Source organism: Coregonus clupeaformis, chromosome 9 (genome assembly GCF_020615455.1).
Source record: "Coregonus clupeaformis isolate EN_2021a chromosome 9, ASM2061545v1, whole genome shotgun sequence".
Taxonomy (NCBI): Eukaryota; Metazoa; Chordata; class Actinopteri; order Salmoniformes; family Salmonidae; genus Coregonus; species Coregonus clupeaformis.
Genome location: NC_059200.1, coordinates 39,155,508 through 39,163,227, shown reverse-complemented (window position 1 = coordinate 39,163,227; position 7,720 = coordinate 39,155,508).

Sequence of the window (7,720 nt, the reverse complement as noted above, 5' to 3'; positions counted from 1 at the left end):
ATAGAAAATCTTTGGAGGGAGTTGAAAGTCTGTGTTGCCCAGCGACAGCCCCAAAACATCACTGCTCTAGAGGAGATCTGCATGGAGGAATGGGCCAAAATACCAGCAACAGTGTGTGAAAACCTTGTGAAGACTTACAGAAACGTTTGACCTGTGTCATTGCCAACAAAGGGTATATAACAAAGTATTGAGAAACTTTTGTTATTGACCAAATACTTATTTTCCACCATAATTTGCAAATAAATTCATAAAAAATCCTACAATGTGATTTTCTGGATTTTTTTCTCATTTTGTCTGTCATAGTTGACATGTACCTATGATGAAAATTACAGGCCTCTCTCATCTTTTGAAGTGGGAGAACTTGCACAATTGGTGGCTGACTAAATACTTTTTTTCCCCACTGTAGGTGCTACAAAGCAAACATTGGTGTCACATGAAGCTTTACTGCTTCCTCTGTAATACGAGTAGTTTTTGGATTATAAAAACATATTTTGTACATACATGTATTAATAAATAAAAATGAAACATGAATATTGAAAATAAACATATTTGATTTGGCGATTTTTTTCTATATATTGTTGAACATAATATGCTCTATGGGCATAGCAAAGTTCCAGAGTGGGATCTCTGCTACTTTTAGTTATAATCCAATTTGTAAGCATTACCAACAAAGTGAATTTGAAAATGGTTTCAAAATGGTCACCCTCTTCTGGTGATTTATAGGATGTGCAATGATAGAAGTAAAAGGAAGGCTGTGATTGGTTACATTGCATACTAGGGGAGAGTGGGGTAAGTTGAGCAATGTTTTTACATTCAGCATCACTCCGTCAAGGGAAATATAGTATTCTTTCTAACAACGATATCTACATATATTTCAGGATGTTGTGTATTCATGTAAATAAGAATTCATGTAAACATTACAGTAATGAAAACACAGCTTGTCCAAAAAAAGTGGTCTCTTGGCATAACTTACCCGGCTATGGGGTAAGTTGAGCCGCGGGACAGGCTAAGTTAAGCCATCTACAACTGTTGTACTGAATGAAATATTACCACTACCTTTTTAAAACCATGTCTAGGCCTATCTTTATTTCATAAACACAATTCGACACAATCATAATCACTTGTTTGTCTTCTAATCATTTTAAGCATTGTTTAGCACAGGTTTACACCTAACAAACACTTTGTACCTTTGTCCCCCTTTTTCTTACCCAATGGCAAGTTGTTACCTCATATCCCAGCGATAATGCCTTGCATTATGCCTGGGAAGAAAATACTTCAATTTGCTCAACTTGCCATCGGCACAACCATTCACGCAACTTACTCCATGGCCATTGGCTCAACTTACCACAAGGCAAACATTTTGACTATATTAGCCCACACAGCTACAACGATGCATTCTAGGTTTATGACCTCATATTGAAGCTTTTAGAGACCCCAACTGATGTATAGAACAATCTTTAAATGATCTTCTTTGGTTTAGATACAAGCATCATGAAACCTCAATACAATACATTAACTTGACTAGGTGAAAATCCGTTTTTTGGACCTAACTTGCTTACCAGTTTTTCCATGTGGTTTCTTCCTTTACAGACTCCATGAAATAATGACCTCTTCCTAAATATTTAGTCAAATTACAAATGATGTGCATGGTATCCTAGAAATAAGGGTGGCTCAACTTACCCCACTCTCCCCTATGCCAATTTCTCTGTATAAAAGGGGCCATAACCTTAAAACTAGCAGAGATCCCACTCTGGAACTTTGATATGCCCGTAGAGTATACAGTGCATTCGGAAAGTATTCAGACCCCTCCTTGACTTTTTCCACATTTTGTTACGTTACAGCTTTATTCTAAAATAGATTAAATAGTTTTTTCCCCCTCATCAATCTACACACAATACCCCATAATGACAACGCAAAAACAGGTTTCTAGAAATTTCCGCACATTCATAAAATAAAATAAACTGAAATATTACATTTACATAAGTATTCAGACCCTTTACTCAGTACTTTGTTGAAGCACCTTTGGCAGCGATTACAGCCTCGAGTCTTCTTGGGTATGACTCTACAAGCTTGGTACACCTGTATTTGGCGAGTTTCTCCCATTCTTCTCTGCAAATCCTCTGAAGCTCTGTCAGGTTGGATGCGGAGCATCGCTGCACAGCTATTTTCAGGTCTCCCAGTCCCTGCCACTGAAAAACATCCCCACAGCATGATGCTGCCACCACCATGCTTCATCGTAGGGATGGTGCCAGGTTTCCTCCAGACGTGATAATTGGCATTCAGGCCAAAGAGTTCAATCTTGGTATCATCAGACCAGAGAATCTTGTTTCTCAAGGTCTGAGAGTCCTTTAGGTGCCTTTTGGCAAACTCCAAGTGGGCTGTCATGTGCCTTTTACTGAGGAGTGGCTTCTGTCTGGCACTCTACCATAAAGTCCTGATTGGTGGAGTGCTGCAGAGATGGCTGTCCTTCAGGAAGGATCTCCCATCTCCACAGAGGAACTCTGGAGCTCTGTCAGAGTGACCATCGGTTTCTTGGTCACCTCCTTGACCAAGGCCCTTCTCCCCCGATTGCTCAGTTTGGCCGGGCGGCCGGCTCTAGAAAGAGTCTTGGTGGTTCAAAACTTTTTCAATTTAAGAATGATGGAGGCCACTGTGTTCTTGGGGACCTTCAATGCTGCAGAAATGTTTTGGTACCCTTCCCCAGATCTGTGCCTCGACACAATCCTGTCTCGGAGCTCTACGGACAATTCCTTTAACCTCATGGCTTGGTTTTTGCTCTGACATGCTCTGTCAACTGTGGGAACTTCTACAGACAGGTGTGTGACTTTCCAAATCATGTCCAATCAATTGAATTTACCACAGGAGGACTCCAATCAAGTTGTAGAAATATCTCAAGGATGATAAATGGAAACAGGATACACCTGAGCTCAATTTCGAGTCTCATAGCAAAGGGTCTGAATACTTATGTAAATAAGGTATTTCTGTATTTTTATTTTATTTCTAAAAACGTGTTTTCGCTTTGTCATTATGGGGTATTGTGTGTAGATTGATAATTTAATCCATTTTAGAATAAGACTGTAACGTAACAAAATGTGGAAAAGGTGAAGGGGTCTGAATACTTTCCGAATGCACTGTATTATGTACAACAATATATTGAAACATTTGCCTAATCAATATTTTTATATTTTCTATATTTATGTTTATACTTTTCAATATTCATAAAATCATGGATACATGTATTTATTTATTGAAATACTACTCATATTACAGAGGAAACAGTAAAGCTTCATATGACACCAATTTATATGCAATAAATATGCCAATTTTGATTAATTATTTATCAATTATGCTTTTTAGATAAAAATGTCAGATATATGTATGAAAAATGTATGCACTCACTAACTGTAAGTCGCTCTAGATAAGAGCGTCTGCTAAATGACTAAAATGTAAATGTAAATATGTCAACAATCCTTCCTCCAAAGGACTTTTCTGTGGATTACATTTTGTGAAAATCCAAAATATCATGGTCTTTTTTTGTCTGGGTTTCATAAGGAATCACTCAGAAAGAGTGATAACATAGAGAAAGCTCCCATTGTTGCAATGCTATCACACATTTAGCAATTCTAGGGACATAGCCTAGACCTTCAAAAATATCACTATGAGACATCATCACCCCAAGTGAGCCCAATGACTCAAATTTGGGGGTGTGGCTCATGGACTATAATTGATTCAATTTAATCAAATTACAACATTGGTTTCCTTACCCTGTAAACAGTCTATGGACAAGGTATGACAGCAATCCATGCTTTGGTTTACTTTACCTGGCACTGTTTCCACATGCTAAAGTTTTAGCATTTCTGGCACAAATCCCATTAAAGTCATGGAACCAATATTAGCATTTTTCACGCCTTATGTCCAAATCATCCAAAAATATCGACATTTTATTGTGAAGCTCAACAAAGTCACTTATAGTATGGGTGTCCAATCAAAAACGCATATTTTGACCAGTGGGTAAAATAATATGTTAATTGTGTAGATACTCCTCTAAGAAAACCAACGCTCCATACCTCATGTCTCTATCAAAATCCTTTCCAAAGTTATTGGAGTTTTTACCCTTGTAGGATGGCCAAAATTAGAGTGACTAAATCAATGGAGGCCAGAGAAAAAAAAGTGGTCAAAAATCAGGAAAATAGCATTGCGTCAGCTAGGCTGGATGCTGTGCGAGAATTAAGGCTAACTGACAGGCTCACCGTTGAACTCGTCATCTTTCTGCTGGAAACCGGAGGACATAAAACAATATAGATAGATACTGATTTTGAGACATGACATGTAGTATTTTCATATTTTAGTAGGCACTATATGCTTTTCATATTACTGCGAAATTCCTGTTATTTTTCAAAAATAAATCACAAAAACAAGTGTATCTCTGTGAAATGTCAACGGAGCACTGAGCGTACCGCAAGCTTTTGATTTTCAAAGCTTTTTACATTTAATTCAGCGCCTGTTAATTTTGCTTTTTGCGACCCGTGGAAACTTTCCAGACAACCACCACAACATCCTCAAAAGTCGCTGCGTGGAAGCACTGTCAATAAGCTTGGTGCTTATTATCGGATTTATACACTACCGTTCAAAAGTTTGGGGTCACTTAGAAATGTCCTTGTTTTCAAAAGAAAAGCAATTTTTTTGTCCATTAAAATAACATCAAATTGTTCAGAAATACAGTGTAGACATTGCTAATGTTGTAAATGGCTATTGTAGCTGGAAATGGCTGATTTTTAATGGAATATCTACATAGGTGTACAGAGGCCCATTATCAGCAACCATCAGTCCTGTGTTCCAATGGCATGTTGTGTTTGCTAATCCAAGTTTATCATTTTAAAAGGCTAATTGATCATTAGAAAACCCTTTTGCAATTATGTTAGCACAGCTGAAAACTGTTGTGCTGATTAAGCATCAGCAATTGTGGGTTCGATTACAGGATCAAAATGGCCAGAAACAAATAACTTTATTCTGAAACTCGTCAGTCTATTCTTGTTCTGAGAAATGAAGGCTATTCCATGAGAGAAATTGCCAAGAAACTGAAGATCTCGTACAACGCTGTGTCCTACTCATTTCACAGAACAGCGCAAACTGGCTCTAACCAGAATAGAAAGAGGAGTGGGAGGCCCCGGTGCACAACTGAGCAAGAGGACAAATAAATTAGTGTCTAGTTTGAGAAACAGATGACTCACATTCCCAAATCCTGTGTAAAGACGTAATATCAATAGATAACCAGCAATGTCAAATAATAATCACAGTGGTTGTAGAGGGTGCAACAGGTCAGCACCTTCGGAGTAAATGTCAGTTGGCGTTTCATAGCCGAGCATTCAGAGGTTGAGACAGCAGGTGCGGTAGAGAGAGAGAGAGAGAGAGAGAGAGAGAGAGAGAGAGAGAGGGGGAGCGAGGGAGAGAGAGAGGGTAAAAAAGAGCAGGTCCGGGACAAGTTAGCACGTCCGGTAAAAAGGTCAGGGTTCCATAGCCACAGGCAAAACAGCAGAAACTGGATCAGCAGCATGACCAGGAGGACTGGGGACAGCCAGGAGTCATCAGGCCAAGTAGTCCTGAGGCATGGTCCTAGGGTTCAGCTCCTCTGAGAGAGAGAGAGAGAGAGAGAGAGAGAGAGAGAGAGAGAGAGAGAGAGAGAGAGAGAGAGAGAGAATACTTAAGTTCACACAGGACTCCAGATAAGACAGGAGAATTTCACCAGATAGGACAGACTGACCCTATCCCCCCGGCACATAGACTATTACAGCATAGATACTGGAGGCTGAAACTGGGCGGTCGGGGGACACTGTGTCCCTGTCCGACGATACCCCCGGACAGGGCCAACCAGTCAAGATGTAACCCCACCCACTTTGCCAAAGCACAGCCCCCACACCACTAGAGGGATATCAACCGACCACCAACTTACTACCCTGAGACAAGGCTGACAGAAAGGACAGAAAGATTACATCAGTGGCTCAACCCACTCAAGTCGAGTATAGCAAAAAAAAAGCCTGGCACAATGTGATGCACCGCTCCTAGGGACGGCATGGAAGAGCACTAGCAAGCCAGTGACTCAGCCCCCGTAATAGGGTCAGCGGCAGAGAATCCCAGTGGAGAGAGGGGAGCCGGCCAGGCAGAGACAGCAAGGGCGGTACGTCACTCCAGTGCCTTGCCGTTCACCTTCGCACCTCTGGGCCAGACTACACTCAATCATAGGACCTACTGAATAGATGAGTCTTCAGTAAAGACTCTCACATGGATAGCCAGACCATTCCATAAAAATGGTGCTCTATAGGAGAAAGCCCTGCCTCCAGCTGTTTGCTTAGATATTCTAGGGATAATAAGGAGGCCTGCGTCCTGTGACTGTAGGGTACGTGTAGGTATGTCCGGCAGGACCAAATCGGAGAGATATGTACAGTGGGGAAAAAAAGTATTTAGTCAGCCACCAATTGTGCAAGTTCTCCCACTTAAAAAGATGAGAGAGGCCTGTAATTTTCATCATAGGTACACGTCAACTATGACAGACAAATTGAGAAAAGAAAATCCAGAAAATCACATTGTAGGAGCTTTAATGAATTTATTTGCAAATTATGGTGGAAAATAAGTATTTGGTCACCTACAAACAAGCAAGATTTCTGGCTCTCACAGACCTGTAACTTCTGCTTTAAGTGGCTCCTCTGTCCTCCACTCGTTACCTGTATTAATGGCACCTGTTTGAACTTGTTATCAGTATAAAAGACATCTGTCCACAACCTCAAACAGTCACACTCCAAACTCCACTATGGCCAAGACCAAAGAGCTGTCAAAGGACACCAGAAACAAAATTGTAGACCTGCACCAGGCTGGGAAGACTGAATCTGCAATAGGTAAGCAGCTTGGTTTGAAGAAATCAACTGTGGGAGCAATTATTAGGAAATGGAAGACATACAAGACCACTGATAATCTCCCTCGATCTGGGGCTCCACGCAAGATCTCACCCCCGTGGGGTCAAAATGATCACAAGAACGGTGAGCAAAAATCCCAGAACCACAGGGGGGGACCTAGTGAATGACCTGCAGAGAGCTGGGACCAAAGTAACAAAGCCTACCATCAGTAACACACTACGCCGCCAGGGACTCAAATCCTGCAGTGCTAGACGTGTCCCCCTGCTTAAGCCAGTACATGTCCAGGCCCGTCTGAAGTTTGCTAGAGTGCATCCAGAAGAGGATTGGGAGAATGTCATATGGTCAGATGAAACCAAAATATAACTTTTTGGTAAAACTCAACTCGTCGTGTTTGGAGGACAAAGAATGCTGAGTTGCATCCAAAGAACACCATACCTACTGTGAAGCATGGGAGTGAAAACATCATACTTTGGGGCTGTTTTTCTGCAAAGGGACCAGGACGACTGATCCGTGTAAAGGAAAGAATGAATGGGGCCATGTATCGTGAGATTTTGAGTGAAAACCTCCTTCCATCAGCAAGGGCATTGAAGATGAAACGTGGCTGGGTCTTTCAGCATGACAATGATCCCAAACACACCGCCCGGGCAACGAAGGAGTGGCTTCGTAAGAAGCATTTCAAGATCCTGGAGTCTCCAGATCTCAACCCCATAGAAAATCTTTGGAGGGAGTTGAAAGTCCGTGTTGCCCAGCGACAGCCCCAAAACATCACTGCTCTAGAGGAGATCTGCATGGAGGAATGGGCCAAAATACAT